The following is a 20,114-nucleotide window of genomic DNA, read 5'->3' as shown; positions in this document are numbered from 1 at the left end:
ACCTATAACCTATGAATGCAAAACCCCCTAGCAAACATAAGTAAAATCCATCTATATACTCTTTTTTTCATGCAACAGATGAGGACTGGCAGAGGGCTCTAGAGCTGCAACAGCTCTGGTAAAAATGGTGAGAATTCTTTATCAGATATAAAAGAATACAAAAATTTAACCTTTTATCTGCCCTCTGCTTCTAGTGCTCCATGCATGATGCTCTGTCATAGCACAATAAAAATTTGAGTCATTTGAGTAATTTCCCCCCAGAGAAAGAAAAAACCAAAGGAGTGGGGGATGAGACAGACTCCCATTCACATCTGGAGGAATGAAAGCCAAACCAAAAGCAATCTTAATTTATTTCCAATCAAACATTCTCTTTGTGACATGGCCACATTCTGCAAGAAAGCAGTAAGATAAACTTGATTTCCAGGTAAAATAAATACCTAGTTAGAAATAGTTTGAATGAATGAACCTGGCGCATCCTCATAGCTATTTACAACTAGACAACAATAATGAGAAAAACTCTAACTGAAGAAATGGGTTACTTTCAAGCTGCATTCCTTTATTCCATGTTTACTCCCTTGTCCTCTTCTGCAAATGCAGTAAATTCATGGAACAAAACTGTAGAAGCTGGGGACTTTTGTTTCATTTAGTGTTTGGTTTTTGTTTCGGAGCAACCATTTCATAACCATAAGTATTCACAAACATCGTTTGCTTTTCAAACAGATGTTTCACTGTAATTGTGTCCAAATGAGCTGGTTTGGGGTTTTCTGTTTGATTAGAGAACAAAACAGATAGGAGCAAAACCACTGGGGCTACGTGAAATTTGTAGGAGTTTCAATGAAATAACTTGTGAGATTGCCTGAAAGCAACAAGACCCACCACTGGCACTTCCAAGATAAATTCATCAACAGAAGCTTTTACTTCCCTCCCTAGTATGTGGCTCAAAAGTAGTCTCAGGCAGACCTTTTCTCTAAATCCATGAGCATGTTGGGGATGGAGGTGAGGAGAGAGGAGCAGGACACTGGGGACTGCACGCACACTCACGGGCAGGAGCTGCATGAGCCTTCTCACCCCAAGAGCCCACACTCACCAAGTAGAGCAAAACCAGATCAAGGCGGCAGAAAGTTACAAAAGGACCTGAAAGCGTGGCCTGAAATGAGGCTTGTCACAGAAGAGATAAGGGAAAAAACCCACGCACACATGCCAGGAGAAAATGATTGTCCCAGAAGGTCCAATATTGCACAAAGGAAAAAAATGTTGGCTATTATGCAACATGAGATAAATTAATGGAGGCCAGAGGACAGCAGCTGCTATGCAGATGGCACTTTCCCCATCCTGGCTGCCAAACCGGACAGTGCAGGACTCTGTGTTTCCGTTAATCGTCCTGGGCAATGACAGGCTGCAGCACGCAACTCCAACAGCCATTCCCAGCATCCTGGGAGGCTGTGGAAAGCCAGTGAAAAACGATGGCTCTGGGTTAACTAAGCCACAATTCTGATGAAAAGCAGATGTCATTTAATTATTGGGGGGCTTCACTAATTATAACCCATGGACATATTTTATAGTACACCAAAGATCAGAATTTAAAAAAGCCCAAGGGTACTAGTACACACAGTTCCTTCCATGCCGTTAAAATTGTACAAGTGGGAAGAGCAAAAGAAAGAGCCATCATTTCTGTTGTTAGAGTAAGTCCTGCACCTTGTTAGAAAGAGCAGTGTTGCCTTAGTTCAGACTCTTCTACTTGTGTGAGAGAATTACTTTATCAAAAGCTAAAAATCACAAATTAAATCTGCATTAACCCAGAAGTTTTTTCCCTAGCTTTCACTCTTGTGAACAGAGTACCACTCCTGACTGAACTACAACACATCACTGGGGAGATTTTTTTTTTAATTCAGTTTCATTTTTTTTAAAATTCAGTTTTCATCTTCTGCCTGTAGGAGCCCTGAATTACGTAACAGGATCTCAGTCATACATTTTTTCCCCTGCCTGCATAGTGATTGTAAAGGCATCTAAACCACAAGGCTCTTTTAAACTGAGTTCCCATTCTGCTATGTTTGGAAGAAAATGCTTTCTATGAAGAGGGAGGTAGGAGGCAGTGGCAGGTAGCCAGATAAACTCCTTGCTTTGGTCCATATGCAAGCATTTCTCAGTACAAAGAAATCCTAATGACCTCAATTTCTGTGCTTAAGGTTTGCTTTTCACAATATTTTAAACATACCACCGCCCCAAAAGCTCTTCAGATCTAATATATGCAACAATCCCAGGAAATTCCTTTTGGTTTACCCTTTGCTTAAAAAGAAAGCCTCACATATGAAATTAATTTCTCTTAAATTCTTTAAACAATATGCAAGCAGCACAGGCTTCGAACACAGTGCTAATTATGGGTAGCGGGCCTTTTTCTATCTAAATGGTCAGGTTAAAATTTATGGTGTAGTTTACAGACTACAAAAATTCCTGGTTTAGTAGGTAATGTTTGTGGCCCTTCCTCATGAAGTTCCTGTCCACAAGCAGGGAAATATAAGGGCATTAAAATGTATATCAAGACATAAAGAGGAATATTTTAAATAATGTGTGGCAAAGGCTAAGGTAATCTTACTTTTAAGTTAAAAACTGGCACACGCCTAATTTTCCCAGTGTTTTTATTTTCACACAGTTATCAAACAAAAGCTATATATGGGTGTGAAAAGGGAGCCACTACAGAAACAAGAGTTTGCACAGAAAGGTGACTTGCCATCCTTTGCCAGAAGAAGTCAGCCTGACTCCTTCAGTATCAAGCATGGCAGAAACTCCCAGCTTCCCAGGTTAGTGGCAGCTTACACATCCCATAGTACTCAGCACCTCTTTCAAGTCAGGGACAAAAGCCTGGAGAACACCTGTGCAAGCACCTTGCCTCAAAGCCATCTTCCTCCAACTACACTCCTCTCATGCCTCTCCATCTTTAACTCAGCCCAAGATACTGCTTTCCTGCTATACAGTAAAGACCTCAAGTCTTGTATTTGCTACACTTCAGCACTGCTCCTCTGGCAGGCAGGAGATGCCAGCAGACAGCAAGTGCAAGGCTGGAGGGTCAGTCTCCCTCTCCCACAAGGGCAGACCACACACTGGCTTTCCTGCAAACCCACACCCCAACAGCAATGGCCTGGAGACCATCCTGTTAACTTTAAACCCCCAAGGAAAGACAAAATAGGATGTGTCGGGTAGCAAAGAAAGCTTTTTGTGCCACAGCTTCCTCACTTTGCGTGGTTAGGGTTTACTTAAAAGGAGTGGAGGGATGGTTTGAATTCTTACATCGCTTCTCCCCCTTCCTGAGGAAGCTCTGGTGTTCTAGCCAGATGCTGGGAGCAATTCCAGCTCCATCTGTTTGAGAGTTTTGAGTTGTGCAACATAAATTTTACTTTAATGTGTGGTAATAATGACCTCCAAAACCCCATCTTGCCTCCTTCAAATATGCTAGCTGAAAGCCAGTTTTCATGTACATTAACACATGAAGTATTGGGGGTGCATGTTAATGCTGTTTATGAAGATTAAGCCACACAAATTCCTATTAGCCCTAATGGTGGTTTCATGACCTAAAACCCAAGAAACACAAAAAACTGTATTTTTGAGCAGCTCCAATCTCATGCCCATACTCCCTACCCATGCTTGTCTGATCATTCCCACCTTCAAACACCCAGTGTGCATCCATTCTCAACAGGGCTCCCAAGCTCCACAAGTTCAGGACAGTCAAGGCTTCAGACTGAGAAGGCTTTTACAGAAGTTACAAAGTCATACAGGAAACAGTACCCGCACTTCACTGAAGTGGATTCTGCCTCATAAGGTACAAAATCAGTGTTAGGGTATGTAAGAGAGTTTGAAAATCTTAAACTTTGCTGAGAGTGAGTCTTGGCATTCTTACTAGACATCTGCATGGTCTGTTTTAACAAGCCAGAAACAAATGCTGGCTGTGCTCCATTTCTGTAGCTCTGCTTTTCCACAGCCAACCTATCCTATTTCACCTACTTTTTCAATGGCAAAAAAGAAGACACAAAAGCTGATGAACCAAATGTTTTCAAATGTAAATCTCAATTCTCCTGTGAAAAAGCAGAAAGCACTGTATTTTCCTCCCACAGGATGTTCCCCAATCTTTGTTGCTTCACTTTAACTCACATCCTAGCATATACAGAGAAGCACTGAAGTGTTGCTTTCTGGGTGATGTATTATTATCATAATACATGTTATTTGTGTTCACAAGCACACAAGAGAAAAAACTATCTCCTCTTTTCCAGCTGGCACATGTTATTCAACACTTTTGCAAGCAAGCGAGCAAACATCCAGCTTTGGCAAAAATCAGCATTCATTCTGTAAAGACCTTTGCAGAGGTCAAGGTCACATAAGAAGGAGCTGTGTGCACTTAACAAGTTTTGTCAGAAACCAAGGGAGGGGGCAGAGCCAGGTCTGGAGGCAGGTTCATGCTGACACTGCCATTTGCAATGAGCCAGGATTCCCAAAGGAGCGAGTTTCCTCTTTATGCTCTCTCACCTCCTCGATCCCAAGACAGATATTAAAATCAGACAGCTCCTTCCTCTCCCCACTCCAACTCTCCAAGTACCCCTAAACCTGATGGCTGGGCCTTCCACATCTGTTTGCTACACTGCCACACTCAAAGCAGCTCAGGGCTCTGGCTTGGTGGAAGCAGGACTCTCATCTAGAGACTGAGCTACAACACGTTTGGTACTGTTTGTCTCATTTACAAACTCAGGTCAAGGCAGTAAGCTACACAGGAGAAAATGGAGTACAACAATTATGAGCTTCATTTACCAAAATAATTCAGCTCTCAAGACTGATACAGTGTCTGCATATCCAGTTACCACATAAGAAAAGTTGTCCCAAGGCACACAGAATGAAGTCACACATTTGGCCTTCAAAGTAAAGGAAATTTTCTCATGAACTGTCACTGATAATGGATAAATGAAAAAGTGGCCATGCAGTCTTTGTTGATGGTACCACAAAACACACCAGGTTATATATACACTGCACTGAAGCTTGCATTTTAGCTTAATCTAAATGGCAGTGAAGAAAGCTAATAGATATATAGACTTCAAATGCACACTTTCCAAGAATCAAAGAAACCAGTGTTATAAAAAAGAGGGCATAATTTTGTGCAATGCAGTACTGTGCACACTGAAACCTAAACAAATTCATCAACTAACTTGTCCTGCATTCAACAATCAGGCACAGACATTTGTCCATGATGAGCAGTGAGGTGATGGACACAAAATGTTTCTAATAGATGCAAAAGACTACTATGCCCTTAAATTCAGTTTGTATTCCCTGTTCCTAGCAACTTACACTAACCATGAAGGGAGAAAAAAAAATCAAATGCAAAAAAGGGAGGTTCTTGTCTAAGCAACCTTCAGAGCTTGAAGTTTAATAGGAACTAAGCAAATTGGATGAACCTTGATACAGAACAGCTGACACAAAGCAGCTGAAATTATACATTGGAATAAGCCCTAAGCTACGTTTGCAAAGCTTGAGTTGGATGCAGTAAAAGAGCAGAACCAACAATCAGGGCAGATTTGAATGCCTGCAATGAAATACAGAACAACAGAGATTAGGCCAAAACATGATGAAATAACAATTTATTTTCTTTAGGGTGGGGAGCCCAGACTTTTCCCACTGGCCCTTTTCTAAAATAAATAGGAAAAACTAACTAACAGTCACAAACTACAGAAAGTTCAATAAGCAAAAGGATTTAGCCATGGGTTCCACATGATGAGTTTTAATACCTGGCACTGGCATGCCCCAAGCTTGCCTTTTGCCAATTTTTCAACAGTTCTAAACAGTCAAAGAGAATCATATTTTGGGCTTAAGAGCTTTGGAGGAGGGGAGAATTCAGACCCTCTCTTCCTTCCCACACAATGTAACAGAAACACTTTATCTAGTTTCCTCAGTAGGGCCCTCTGCCAAAATATTTAGTCACTTTTAGTCTGTTTGCTCTTGATACAATTAGATGTATCTCATTTGTCATATCCTTATCTGATTCAGCTCGTTATTTGTTCAACATGAGTGGCTGGGAATGGGGCATACTGTTTGTGTGCATATTCACATACACCTCTGACCATCATTCTCTGAAACACACCCCCACACTCCCACACACGAACACAGGCAGATTTAGCTAACTGCCATACGGAAAAACAAGCATGCCTAAGACATCCTGTGAAAGAAGACAAGATTGGTAAACTCCCAAGCAGTACATAAAGAGAAGTTTCAAGGCTTTTATTTGAGGAAGAGGTAGGATCATCTAGCATTCTGTTTTGGCAAATTTGTGTCAAATTGACATTCCAATTTCAGCAGCATACATAAAACTGCACAATTATTTAGCACTGTACAGATTTTACATAACTCTTTAAGTTATTGACTCACTTCATTTTCCTTCCGACTATAAAACAGATTAATCTGAAATGAATTAAGACAGGCAACCAGAAGTAATGTTACTATAGCTGGTAAACATTCTTTAAACTGCTCTATCAGTAAGCTGCTTAAAAGCCTCACTATCATTGTATGCTGCATCTGCTCAATAATTACTATCTCTCAACCCAGGGATTATGACTATGTGCTGAGTATTGCAACAGAACAGGCAAAGCAGTACAGGTAGCCAGGAATCCCCAAAGCAGAAAGTGGTGAAGTACTTAATTGCTTACACATAAAATGCTGGGCCCTGGAAAATCAGGCAATACAGCACCCAATCCCTCATACAGGCAGATCCTCTGAGCCTTGAAATCAGAATTTCTATCTCATCTTAAAAAAAAAAAAAAATAAAAACCAAGCAACCATGTGTTTCATTACAAGAGGCGGAAATATTTCATAGAAAGAAGGAAAAACTGCATTAAGGACAGGACATCATATTGTAATTACAGCTACTAAGGTAAGTAAGCAAAAAATAAAAGGCAGTGACCAGAGCAATGTGGAGGAGGCAGGAAAGATTCCTCTCACCAAAAATAGCTTTAAATTTCAAGACTAAAACAAGAAGCACATTGAGGAAAGAGCTGTTAATTCCTATAGGACTGTGCTTCTGTCACAGTTTAGTCCTCTACACCTAAAGGAAGTGAGTGTTTCACAAGTCCACAGCTACAGACATGCCCAGGATAAAACATAACCTCTGCACACAAGGACTTTAGTCCAGAAAAGGTTTCTGACTGCACAGAAAAATGCAGCAAATTGTGCACTTAGAGAGTTTGTGCTGCTGGAAAGGAAATCATCACCACTGAGAGTGAAGCACCTCCAAACTGACAACAGATCCTGGCTCAGTGCAAAACTGAGTATTACACAGCTGCATTGGCTGCACTACCTGCAAAGAGAAACAGCCCCAAAACAAAATCACTCTGCTCTAAAGACAGGCACAGACCACAGCAAGGAATAAAGAGAAATAAAGAATAAAGAGAAATTTGTATAGTAAGAATGCGTCTGCTGTGAGTTAAAAATGTATTTTGCTAAGCTTGCTGAATAAATATTTATCTCCAAAATCTTAATTCAGTAATGTTTCAGTCTACAGCAAAGAATGAAAGGAGGAATTAATTGGAAATGCAACAGTTTCCAGTTTTGATTTCGTTTGTCTCCTTGAACAGTACTTTGCACATACATGTTCTAAATACCTGACATTGGAGGCATATGGATTTTGTTCTCAATTACCAACATGAATGCAAGAACACAAGAAAGTAACTGTCTCCCACCTGGGTACTTGCCTATATTCTGCTTATCAGATTGTCTCCCCTTAAAAGGAAAATTTTAAAAAATCAGTTTTGTTTTTTACACAGAAATTTTAATTACTGAAGCTAACTTCTAGGCTACTAGGAAGTTTTGAATCTCTTGTCAGAATTCATTTAGAAAAAGGTATCCAAATACCCAAAGATACCCAAGTTTACAGGGAAACAGAGCTTTAATATTAATTCTTTCATTTTAGGTTGTCTGGTAGCACATGGACTCTTTCCTCACCAGAAGTCTTTTGAAAGCAAATGCCACAGAGTCAAAATTTCAGGCAGAACCAGAAATACACTTAAACTGTAATTCTGGAAGAGACTCAAAAGAAACAGAGAGTACACAATCCTACAAGCTGCTTGTTTTCAAAGCCATCATGTACAATTTAATATCAAGTAAAATTATGGCTGGCTGACACAGATTTCCTGAATGGGTGTGACTACAAATGCACTATTTAACAAATCAAAAGTGTGAACCATGCAAATATTTCAACAAAATAGGATCAATGCTTAATATAAACTTACTTAAACAATGCTCAAGGCAAAAGAAAATTACAGTCTACAATGAGCATATTTAAGATGATGACTCTTGTATGAAATAAGCCCTTTCTTATTCTTGTTCCTACTTTCCCATCAATAATTATTTGGGCTAGAGAAAAAACAATGGAAGGACTCCCATGAAGGACACCATTTTGTCATTACCCAGTACAGAGAGTGTATAACTAAATACAAGCCTGAAATTAGCTCAGCCTCAAGCTTTTGATCACCCCTATAACATCCTTAATACTCTCACTGCTGTTGCACGGCTTAAAAAAATTTCAAAAACGACCACCACAGAATCAGAGGAATGAAGTCAAAGGGGAACTAGGGAAATTACCTCACTATTATTTCCAGCCTGTTTTCTGACCCAATGACATGCCCCTGCATTGCCAAAGTGAAGGAGGCAAGTCTGGAAGGCCCAATTCTGCATCATGTACAGACAGCTTCAAAAATCATTTGGGGGGTCATACAACCATCCTGGGGCCAAAGCAGGTCAGTGACTATGCACCCAAACTCTCCCAGGGCCTTGAACAAGGATTTAAGCACCTAAATGCCTGATTATTAAAACCACAGGGGGGACCCACGTAGATGTCTGGGGATGTCACACTTGTGTGACCTGCTGTCACACACTAGTGCAGGGTATTGATGCTATGAACAGAAAAACCTACTCAGGCTTCCCAGCTACGGACCCCTGCCCAGCACAAAACACCTGGGAAATACTTCTGAAGGCTGAGAATAAAAACTCACTGGCAGTCAGAGTAACAGAGTATCCACCTGCTCCCCCTATACCAATAACTATCCACCTTCCCCATCTGTTCAAAACAAAAATAAATTGCCTCCCCATCCTGAGAACCCACCTTTGCAGGGCTCACATCCTCTAACCCAGTAATTTGGTTTATGTACATAAATCTGGTTTGTGTGGACAGTCCCAATGATTTGCTCTCACCAGCGAGGTGACCAATGCTGGTTTTCTACCCCTGAGAACAGTGGCTGAGTGCTCTTCTGCATACCAGATTTGTTTTAGGGTGACATATCTGTCTGTGACAAATGGGCTGAGAACTTCAAATGACTTGGGGGGAGGGGACAGCTTCTCCTTATCAGTGTTTTGTTAGGAAACGCTATGGTTCCAAAATCCAGTAAGAAAAGTTCACTGTTACCTGAGCACACAGAAAATGTGAATCTTCTTTTCAAATATACACTGCAAAGCATTAGACAAAAGACAAGTAACTAATCCTTGTTTAAAATAGCTTGCTTTGTTTAAAATGCAACATATTCCCTTTGGCATTAACTACCTCAGATCTCAGGGGCTTGAGGTTATTTCAGGATTTGGTAACTAATGGAATAATTGTATTACTAGGAGTTTAAGTAACAATGCCTACATTGTGTAAATATCTTCCTGTAACTGACTGGTGATAACTACATTGCACATCCTCCAGAAAGCATTATATTCTGGATATTTACGAGTTTGTTTCAAAGGTTTCTGATTTTTATTTAGTGTTCAAAGTATGCAGGCATAGTCAAAGCAATAAATTTTACAACCCTGTCATAAATCATTCACTGTGCAAAAGAAAACTTACATTAAAAAGAAAGTGCTTAATTGCTGAGAACTTCCTGAATGTGAATATCACTCTGGATACCAGCTCTTGCCCCTTTCTTGAGGCAGACAGTCATTAGCTTGTGGCAGGAGGGACACACACTGCCCGAGTCACCCAGCTCTGCTGTACCACCCTCAGACCCTGCTGATGGGTCTGAGAACCCCCAGCCAGCTGCAGCCCCCTGCAGTCGATTCAGCAGCACGGAGCACCTTCCTCACCCAGGGGACCAGCCCATCCCAGTGGCTCCCAGCCTGAAATGCAGCATTTCAGCATTTGGTGACTATGAACTGAACCACTGAGGAACCATTATCAGAGAGACCTAATATCTCTTTGACCAATATGAAGATTTTTCTCTAGTGCATGTTCTTCAGATCTTATGTCTACCTTGGTGATGTAAATAAACATTTATTAAACTTATGGATGTTAACAACTGTCAGCATTTCAACTGCCTTCATGCAAAACAAGATCTTAGAGAGATTTCAAGAAGGCACAAGCTGACAGTGCTATGTGAAACCAAATCCCACCACTTCCTTCCATGCTAGCACTTCTGAAGGCCATTTCACATCTGGATGAAACATTCACATTTTAACATAAGTGCTTTGACTTCACAAGGGGATGCTGATTTGCCTCTCCTTTCCTGGTTGCTCCACTGGAGAAGTCCTAATGCACATTGACACCACCCAGCAAGGGACCCAGCAAGGATCCTTTCATATGCAAGGGCCCCCAGGCCCAATCCAGGTGACACCATCCGGCTGGCCAGGAGTTTGCAAGTGACAGTCAAAAGACAGAGATGCTGAAAACCACATGGTAGGACGGAATTCAAAACTTCTGAAGGTAAGAGACAGGATCAACATACCCAGGAAAAATAAAGGAAGCTGTAGTGGATAAGAAATACAAAAGATTCCTTCAAGATAGCTGAACAGTAAAATGGAGAGACAAGTATTCCTTTCTAAACCCAACAATTGTTGAAAATATGGACACTGAGTTGTGTGCATCACAGTTTTCACATCAGCCCTCTGCACCTTCACACACGTAAATAACTAAAGAGATAACAGAAGGTGAAGGAAGAGGAGCTATAATTATCAATAAAACTCTGATACTGTTTACAAGTATTCTCAGAAAAAGTTACCTCACCCTTTCAATCTCAGCTTCCAACAAAGAACAAAATGCTCTCACTCAGAAGAGCACAGCACTGCCTGCTCTTAGCTTTCTTCACATCATATCTCATACAATATCCCTTAACTGGAGAGGCTGGGGCACAGCTGCTCTAGTTACTTAAAAATCAACTGATTCTCCTATGCCATGTTGATTAATATAATTTAGGAAGCTGATTTTGTAAGCATTAGAAAAATCAAATTGGTTTCATCTATATTACAATAATCTAATTGCTTTTTTTCATAAGCACTAACTGGCTTTGCTTATCCAGGTTTTCTAGCAATGAAGCTTGGTCCTTTAAAAGGTGGTCACCAACTCTTTTGTGAGCAACATTCTTCTTGGACTGGTCAGAAACTTCACTTAGCTTTAATCTCACTTGGTATCATGTAACTGAGAAGAAGAATATTTTGCAACAGCCCTACTCTTTGTAATATTATCATCTTCATGAAATTTTGCATGAGAGCTCTGTCAGCTACTGCCATGGTTTCAACTGGAAAAACCATGCTCCAGGGCAACTTCACCATTACAAACATCCAGGGAAACTTCCAGCTCCCTGTGTGGTCACAGTCCATAACACAGTATTTGCCAGCATAAAGCACTTAGATATTTTCATATATGCTGCTATTCATGTAATACAAGATCAGACTCAGTAACAAATGTGAAAAGAACAGGGGCAGCCAAGTGGAGGAACCACTGTAGATTAAACACCATCCATGCTGCTTTGCTGGAGGGAGGACAATAAATAAAGGCAGAACTGCTGATGTCAGCTCAGTCCTTAAGGAGCTGTAAGGTCCAAGCCACAGAAAGATACTGGCAGAAAAAAGCATAAGCTACACAGAGTAATTGGGTACTGTCTGCTCAAGAGAGAAATCTGGGCTTGAGCAGGAAAGGATCACAGACGTGTCACTGCTGAGAAGGAAAACCCAGTCAGGTAAAAAGATTTAGGTCTCCTGCATAGCAGAACTAGGAAAATCCACGCTGGCTGACTGCCCTGCATGTGACCTGCTGGTATAAAAGCTCAAATCTACTCTCCAGACAGACAGCTCCTCACAAAGGAAACTGCAGATTAAGACTCTGCTGGAAATGACCACTTTGGAGATTAATCTGTGCACATGCACACATGTACACACACACACTAACACACTGGAAAGCCACTGTTGGAAACACATCTAAAGCAGGTGGAAATGCAGGATGGAGAGCATTTAGGCTGTGGGGTTTAATGCAGCCATAAATATTACCAGTCTCAGCTATCCCAGCACAACTCAACCAGCACCACTCATCAATATTGCTGTCAGCTCTGTGTTAGCAACAAACCCCATGACAGCCACGGTCACCCATTCCCCCTGGGCAGGAGGGACCGGCTGCAGATGCAGCTCAGCATGCCCGCACAGGCACAGCCCTGCACACCTTCGTGCAGGGCAGAAAGAGGAAACTCAGACTGGAACCCGACACCGTGGTGTCATCCAGGAATTTGCTTTATAGCAGCTCTGTGATCAGTTGCTGGGGTAGCCTTTTCAGGAATTATCCAGGAATGCAGAGGCAACCAGAAAGCTCCCTCTGAAGTCTCATTGTAGCAAGTGATCTGCCCAAATGCCAAGGTGATGGATTCCTGTGTCAGGCAGCCTGTCCTCGCCCCCCCACCCCCCCTTCCCCAGCCTTGGGGGGGACTCAGAGGCAGGGATGAGTGTCCATGTCACTGGGTATCTACTGACTGCTACAGAGCCATCATTGCACTTTGTTAATGCAGCCAACCTTCTAAACAGAAAAATCAGAAGATCTCGTCAATATTAATTTTTACATTTTCATTCCAAGTTCTTCTCAAGCCTCTGATGCTGAACTGACCTAGAGAGGGGGCCTTGCTCCTTCCTTTGCTGAAATGACAGCTTTTAAAATGGCATCTGCAGTAAGATCAATCAAAACTGAAGTTCAGTTCACAGGATTTTAGAAAGCTTTCAGTTACTGTTCACTTCTACTTGCTTTAAAATACTCCCCACTCCCCTCTGCTTTTACATTTTGTCTCCCCATAATGTCATATGGGTTGGATTGTCAGAAGGACCAAACTCTAGCATAGATTCACCCCCACTTAAACCAACAGTAAAAATGTCAAAGCCTTTGAAGAGCCATCACCTAGTAACAGCTGCAGAACTTCCACTAAGAACACTTATTTTCAAATTTCATTCTGACTATCCATTTTTAAAGTTTTAAAATAATTTTAATGCCCCTTTTCAAAAAAGAAGCAACTTCACCACAAGATTAATGAGGAGTGATGAGTCTAGATTTCAGAGACAAAATCAAGTGGGTTTTGATGAAGAAGACAGAGAAGCAGGCTAAACATTGTGGAGAGAGAAGCAATAGACAGCCCAGTAGAATATTTTCTTACACTTACTATAGATTTTAGTAGGTCTCACCATCACAGCTTTCCTACAAACAGACTGGCATAATCACACACCGGCCTCTGCCTGGCCCAGGGGGCAAGCCTGGAACACTGCACCCCATCAGACACACTGGGCTGTGATACTTTGAAGAGACAAGAAAATGAGTTTTCTAGTTATTTATGTAAGCAATTCAGAAAGCACATCCACCAGTTTCTCTTCTCAGAGAGATTTTATTTTTGTGGAGACTTTTCAAGGACAAAGGATTAAATTTCCAAACTTTATCAAGGAAAAGAAAAAAAAATACGAAACCCCATCACACTATTTTAGCAACAAGCAATGCTGCACCAATTGCAACCATTGGTAACTTCATGGTGTCCCTGGCACAAAGCAGGTCAAACATGTGATGAGAACAGCAGTGACTGCTTGGCCTCACTTCCACAGCATTCCTGATGGATGCTGTGTTGCTGGCAACACAGGAGCATGGCATCCTCTTCTGGGCACCCAGAGCCCCTGCCTCCAGAGATAAACTCCTGCTGCAACAAGGATTCAATAATGAGATTCAAGAACAGTCGACTCATGTTTCCTTCAGGCAAATTAATGGGACGACTAAAGTTCACAGAAAGGTTTGAAATGGAAGGTAGGAGGGAAAACAATTGATAAAATACACCCTCAGAGCCTTGCAGGGTGCAGTGTACGTGTTCTCCCCTCAAAGATGCTGCACATCAGACAGGGATCTCTGAACACCTGCCCTCAGGAGCTCTGGGTGACAGCCCAATACAAGGTGCAAGCACAGCAACCAACTGAGCCTGGCCAAAGGACATGACAGACTCTGCACACCCAGCGTTGGGGAGGGATGTCAGCGGGACCCTGGCCAGCCCCACAGACACAGTAGGAACACCTGATCCTTCTGCCTTTCAGGGAGTCATCCTGCACTCTCCAAGAGCAAGTGGGCTTAGCTTAAAGAACAGGCACACAGTGCTCAGAGCAGGGCCAGGAGCACTCTTTGCACTGCCTGCATGAGCAGGGAGCCAGCTCTGCCCAGAGGGGTGACATCAAGCACAGGCATGGCCATTTGCCATCGGCCAGAGCTGACCCTGGAACCGCCCGCCAAACCCTGTGGTGCCCTCTCTGCCTTTTCCCAGAGTGCAGGAGATCCAACGCAGGACCACAAGGCTCCTCTGCATTTCCCTGATGCCCAGTTCACTGCACTGTAATTATTGCCAGCCATGTGAGACAGCTAAGTGACAGGGGCAGTGAGAGCAGCAGGGAGGTGCTGGCCTTGCTGCCTGTAATGGTGGGGTCCTTCCCCAGTGGCACAGAGGCTGCCCATTAGGGGCCTCACCTGTCACCAAGCCAGAAATCACAGAATCACAGACTTAAACATTTATAAAAACACCATAAAGAACTTAATTTCTCTGGTGACAGGAAGGATGTACTTGACAGGTTGCTGGAGTGTCTGAACTAATGATGGGGACAGCAAGGCAATGAGGTGCACATCAACTCAAAAGAGAGACCAAGGGCATCTGAAAAGGTTATGTGTAGGAAAACAAACCCCATGGTTTTGTCAGTATTTCTCTGGAAAACTCAAGTGATAAAATATGAGATGAAAAATATCAGTGTCACATTCTCAGCAGCACTCTGTCTTACAACCAAAACCATCCTGTTAAATACAATTTACTTGTTGCTGTACTGAGGTATTCCTGTTCCCAAGCCAAGAACAACACAGCTGTTTGCTAAAGAACAGACAAACAAAGTGTGAATCTGAGAAAGAGTTAACCAAAGCTAACTGAGAGGTTTCCAAAAGGCTACTGGACAGGGCAAATAAAAGAGAACTGAAGAAAAAAGTGTGGCTGTGCAGAAGAAATGGGAGGTAGAGCTGACTTCCCCCTTCTCAATATTTCCAAGGAATACCATTGCAAAGTTTTGACAATTACGAAGCACGTTAGCTAATCATGAAAATTCATCAAGTATGTCATAAGTGACAAGGAAAGAGTACTTGACTGCTAAAATTGGATGAGCCACAAAACCTCCTGACAATCACTTACATAAATCACAGGAACATATCCATCATTTGACACAGAAGGTGTTTCCAGAGAGTAATATTTTTATGCCAAGAACAAGAAAGTTTGTATACCTCTTTTGGAATCACACCATATTTTGATCATTACCATATCAAAGCATTTCAGTGGGGGAAAAAAAAAGGAAAGGGTTATGCTTTTGTGGTCTAAACCAATATTTGCAACTAAGGCAGACGACCTTCCTATCCACACCAAGGCAGCATGAGCAAGGCAAAGTCACATGCCATCAGTGCCGACTGCTGCTTGCATGTGAGTAATGAGGAATGACAGCAAACACACAAGAGCACTTTACACAGTGATACTTCAGTCCAGGAAGTAGCACCAGATTACAAATGTTAATCCTAAATGGTTTACAACATTACTGGAACAAAAGAAACAAGGCAGAAGGTTTATTGCACTTTGTTTCAAGGACCTACATGTGGCATTATACCATATCAAAAGGCAGAGCATTTAAGTGAGTGTAAATGTAATTCATTTGTTTTCAAATCTCACCTTCAGGTTTTGCATGTCTAACTGGAAATGTCTTGGTTTATTTTATAGTTGTTTTTCAGGCTTGTTTCTCCCTCTACACTCCCCTCCCCTCCCCCCTCCAGTCCCAACTATTCCAAATACAAGTTGGTAATGTCATAAATATAAAATTTCTCTTCTTTCTACAAATACAAACCCAAGCTAAGAACTTGCTATCTAACTTGAAGTGCTGTTTGGTTTTTCATTAAAGGAAACCCAGCTCACCTCCTGTGAACCTCCTGCTCCTCAGAGCTGATCCCAGCCAAAAGCCAGAACTGCTGTGCTCTTTAGAGGTTTGGATGCATCCACCTCACACTGGGACTCTCTGCATGCTTCCCATTACAGCAACTAACTGACTTCCTTTTCTATCCATCCTAGTACAGAGCAGGAAACAGCACATGGACTAACACAGCTTAGGAGTTTACCAGCTTCAGCAAGTCATCTTTCCACCACTGGTTTCCCTTTGGGAAGGGGTAACACAGAAGATACAGTAGGTAGTTCTGCATATAAGGTAGCAGAAGGATGCAAAGAGCAGCAATAAAATACAAATTTTTGACACATTATTTCAAGAAGAAATAACCTGCCATTCACAGCTTATTTCCTTCCTTCTGCAATTTTCTTTTTTGTTTTAATTCTGAGTCTTGACAGTAGCTCTCAATTTCCCACCATGGAATTTTACATAACATTATGCATTGTCAACATCCTATGGAGTTTGAAGATGTCAATGATAGCTTAAAATATAGCCCACTTGTTCTCTTCTCTACCTTTCTTGAAATGCTGTCAAGAGGTATATTGGTAATTAAATCTCTATGTACATCAAAAGATATCCCTCAGCTCAGTAAAATGCATACACTCCAGCAGCACAATTAGTCTGAGATGACATCCTAGATTTTCTAGCTAATAAGGTCAAGAGAAAAGATGGGAAATCACACCTATCCAACTGCAGTCTTTACTGGCATATGTCTGTGAATGTTTGCTGTATTTCTTTTTTGAATTTAAAACTTGTCTTGCTAGCAAAGGAGAAAAAGATTGATGCTATAGTCCGTACACTAAAATACAGTATGTTGAGAAACAGATGCTAGAACAATATTCCATGCACCTCAGCAATTGCACAGCAGTTCTCCTCATCTTCACACAAAAATTTCCGCACAGTTGCCAACTACTTAAAAATGAAATACAATTATGTTATCCCAACAGAAGTAAGGTATCTCCATATAATATCACAGGCAAATTACCTTGGTTACTAGAACCACAGAGAGGTGGATATTTGAGAAACAACTTACCTTCAGTTATTTTACAACAATATTTGCCACCAAATGTGCTAAGCTAAATTACTGTCCATGCACCTACGAGTATGGGGAGCACAGTAAACTGCTAAAACTCTTCAGCAACAGCAGCACTGCTTATGGCCACACAAAGGAAACAAAGAAGTCACTGATATTTGTACTTTACTCTGTTTATGTGACATTATTCTACAAAAGCGAGTAACTCTGAAATCACAGTTCTTCAGATGACCTGCAGGGCATGCAATATAATACAGCTCAGTAATTTTGCTCTTTACCTCTCCACAGAAAGGAATTACATTTCTCTGCACATGCTGTGATTTATAGCACTCTGTTTTGTTTGTGCTCAGAGATTCCTATTAAGGCCATTAAATCATATAGCCACGGATGGACTTCAATTAGCACTGGAAACACACAAAAAAAGCTTTGTTAAAAATAAAGTTAACTGACAAAAGATATTTTTGAATCCAAGTTTCTCATACAACAAAACAAATAACCTGATGAAACAAAATACAATGGGAAAGTAGTTGCAACCTTAACTGTGGAGAAACACCCCATCAGTTCATAATGAGCACGGGACTGTTATTTATCCTGAAGCTCAGAACAAGGCATTGTCCATCCTCTCCGACAGCTCTTTGTTACTACCCCCATGATTGTTTGCAAGCATATTCAATCCAATTAACAGTTTTTAGTAACAAGTATCTGGCCTTTGCTAGGAAATGTAACGAACTCTTTGGAGAGAAATCAGAACCTCTCACTGAATTCCCTTTCATTACACAAGGAGTCCAACTCCTTCCCACCCCCAATCCCAGAGGATGGATTTTGTCACGGTCACTTCACTCAGGGCTGAACCCTCAGAAAGCATGAAGAAACTGAAACGAATGGCCTAGAAAAATGTGTGAACCAGAAATTAATTTGAAACAATATATATGGCACAGTTTAGGTATAAATTCAAATTCACCAAAGGCACAGGGTTGAGAAGAATTCTAAACTCTTGGCATTTGGCACCACTGGAATCAGACAACCAAATGAGCCAAAAAGCTCATAATGAAATCATAAAAAAAAAGCCAAAAAGCTCAAAAGAAATCATAATGCCTTTCTACCTAACAGTCTACCTGCAATCTACTGCCAATACTACAAAATTTGGTGGTTCATCAAAATCCATCCTCAAGGCAACAAGAGAAAATAAAGGATTAAGGTTAAAGTAATGACCACAAAAATAAACTAAGAGGCAATGAACAACCTTTACTACTGTGTTTGCTTTCTAGAAGAGAAGGAACAAGACAAATTGCTTCCCAGCATCTCCAACCCAATTATCTCATGGTTTAACACCTTTACTTCACAAATGTCTGCCTAGTGATTACAACAGACTAATCTTTTCCAACAAGACACAACTAGATTTTTTTTAAAAGCCTCAGAAGTATCTTTAGTCAAAATCATGAGATGGGGGGAAAAAAAATAGACAAGAAAAGAATAGTTTCTTTTTGCCCAATTTCTTTACTAAAACAGCTCAAAATAATTTCTGAAACAATCCATTTAAACAATCTTGCATCAGTTGTTTTGGTCTAAAAACACATAATGTGCTTTTAATTAGCATAAGAAAAATTCTTTATGTGTTTTTAAGAATAACAGATAGATTTAAATAGTAAAATATGCATAAAATGAACTTTCAAATATTTGCACTGACAGCAAAGTACCAACCCTATAAACCCCCAACCACTGGGCACAGCACTTTTCCTCTTTTGTAGCTCTGGAAGGAATTGCTATTTTAAGCAATGGATCCCAAATTAGACAATAGTGGTCCTGATAGATCCTAGAAAATAAGGAACACAGTGAAGGACCATATACCATGAACGTCTTTAATAGCATGAACATTAATAGCAGGTTAGTTTTTGAACAGCCGGCAGTGGGAGGAAGGAACTTTGTGGACTGCCAAGGAATTAAATTTGCCTGCTGGCAAGAATGCATGACTATTTGTGGAGTAAAAAATGAATGAGAGAATGTAGCCAGATCATAGCCCCTGGTCCTCAACTCAGACCTATGTAATGAGTCTAAGTTTTCTTTTTCCTTCTAATCTGATACAGCCATCGCCCGTTTAAACCTCAGGGAAAAAGAGGAAGTTCCAGAATAATGCAGATAAATTCTTAACTGCAAGTAGAGTCAGACACTGGTGATCCAGTGATTTATAATTAGTGGTGAAGAGTAATGAAGAAGGAATAACTATATATTTGTTCTAAAGTAGCCATGGGGAACTTCTACAGAACAGGGTCTGCATTTTCCCATATAAGAGGGAAAGCAAAACAAGCATTTTAATTGAAATCATCCTTATTAATTAAATATTCAGTCTCTCTTTGACTGAAAGTAGCAACCTACATTCTGATCACAAACAGTTGCAAACTTGCAAATATCTTAATTTCCACTTTCTACACCAGACTTCTGGCATTTATTAAAAGTAACACAGGTTTTTACAAAGGGAACTGGCAGACATTACGTCGCCTGGTAAAAATAAAACCAGGGATCAAGAAAGAACAATATTTTTGTTCAGAACTGCCATCTTTTTGCAGGGAGATGGCCAGGCCTTCTTCTGTAAGCAGGCACTTCAACAAATCTCTGTATAGCTCAAGTAAACCAACTGACCTAATTAGCAGACCACAAACTACAGGAAACAAGGGAAAGCTTCCTTGGGAAGTGTGTCTGCCTTTCCATTGGTGCTTAGGACCACACTAAGTTTATTACTACAAAAATGTTCTACATAGATCATACTTTTACTTAGTGTCTAGGAATACAACTCTTCTCTTCCTGGGTATTTTAATAACTTTTTAGAATTGGTAAGACAACCAGTTCTGACAGC

At 41.0% G+C, this 20,114-nt stretch overlaps 1 protein-coding gene across 1 annotated transcript in view; it reads right to left on the bottom strand.

Annotated features, from left to right (window-relative positions):
• EXT1 (exostosin glycosyltransferase 1) overlaps positions 1-20,114 on the bottom strand; it is a 177,227-nt gene that overhangs the window by 113,189 nt on the left and 43,924 nt on the right. The gene's annotated exons all lie outside the window — the stretch shown is intronic.

The sequence above is a fragment of the Molothrus aeneus genome, chromosome 1 (genome assembly GCF_037042795.1).
Source record: "Molothrus aeneus isolate 106 chromosome 1, BPBGC_Maene_1.0, whole genome shotgun sequence".
Lineage (NCBI taxonomy): Eukaryota > Metazoa > Chordata > Aves > Passeriformes > Icteridae > Molothrus > Molothrus aeneus.
Note: the sequence above shows the minus strand (reverse complement) of the source record. Positions and strands in the feature narration are given on the sequence as shown.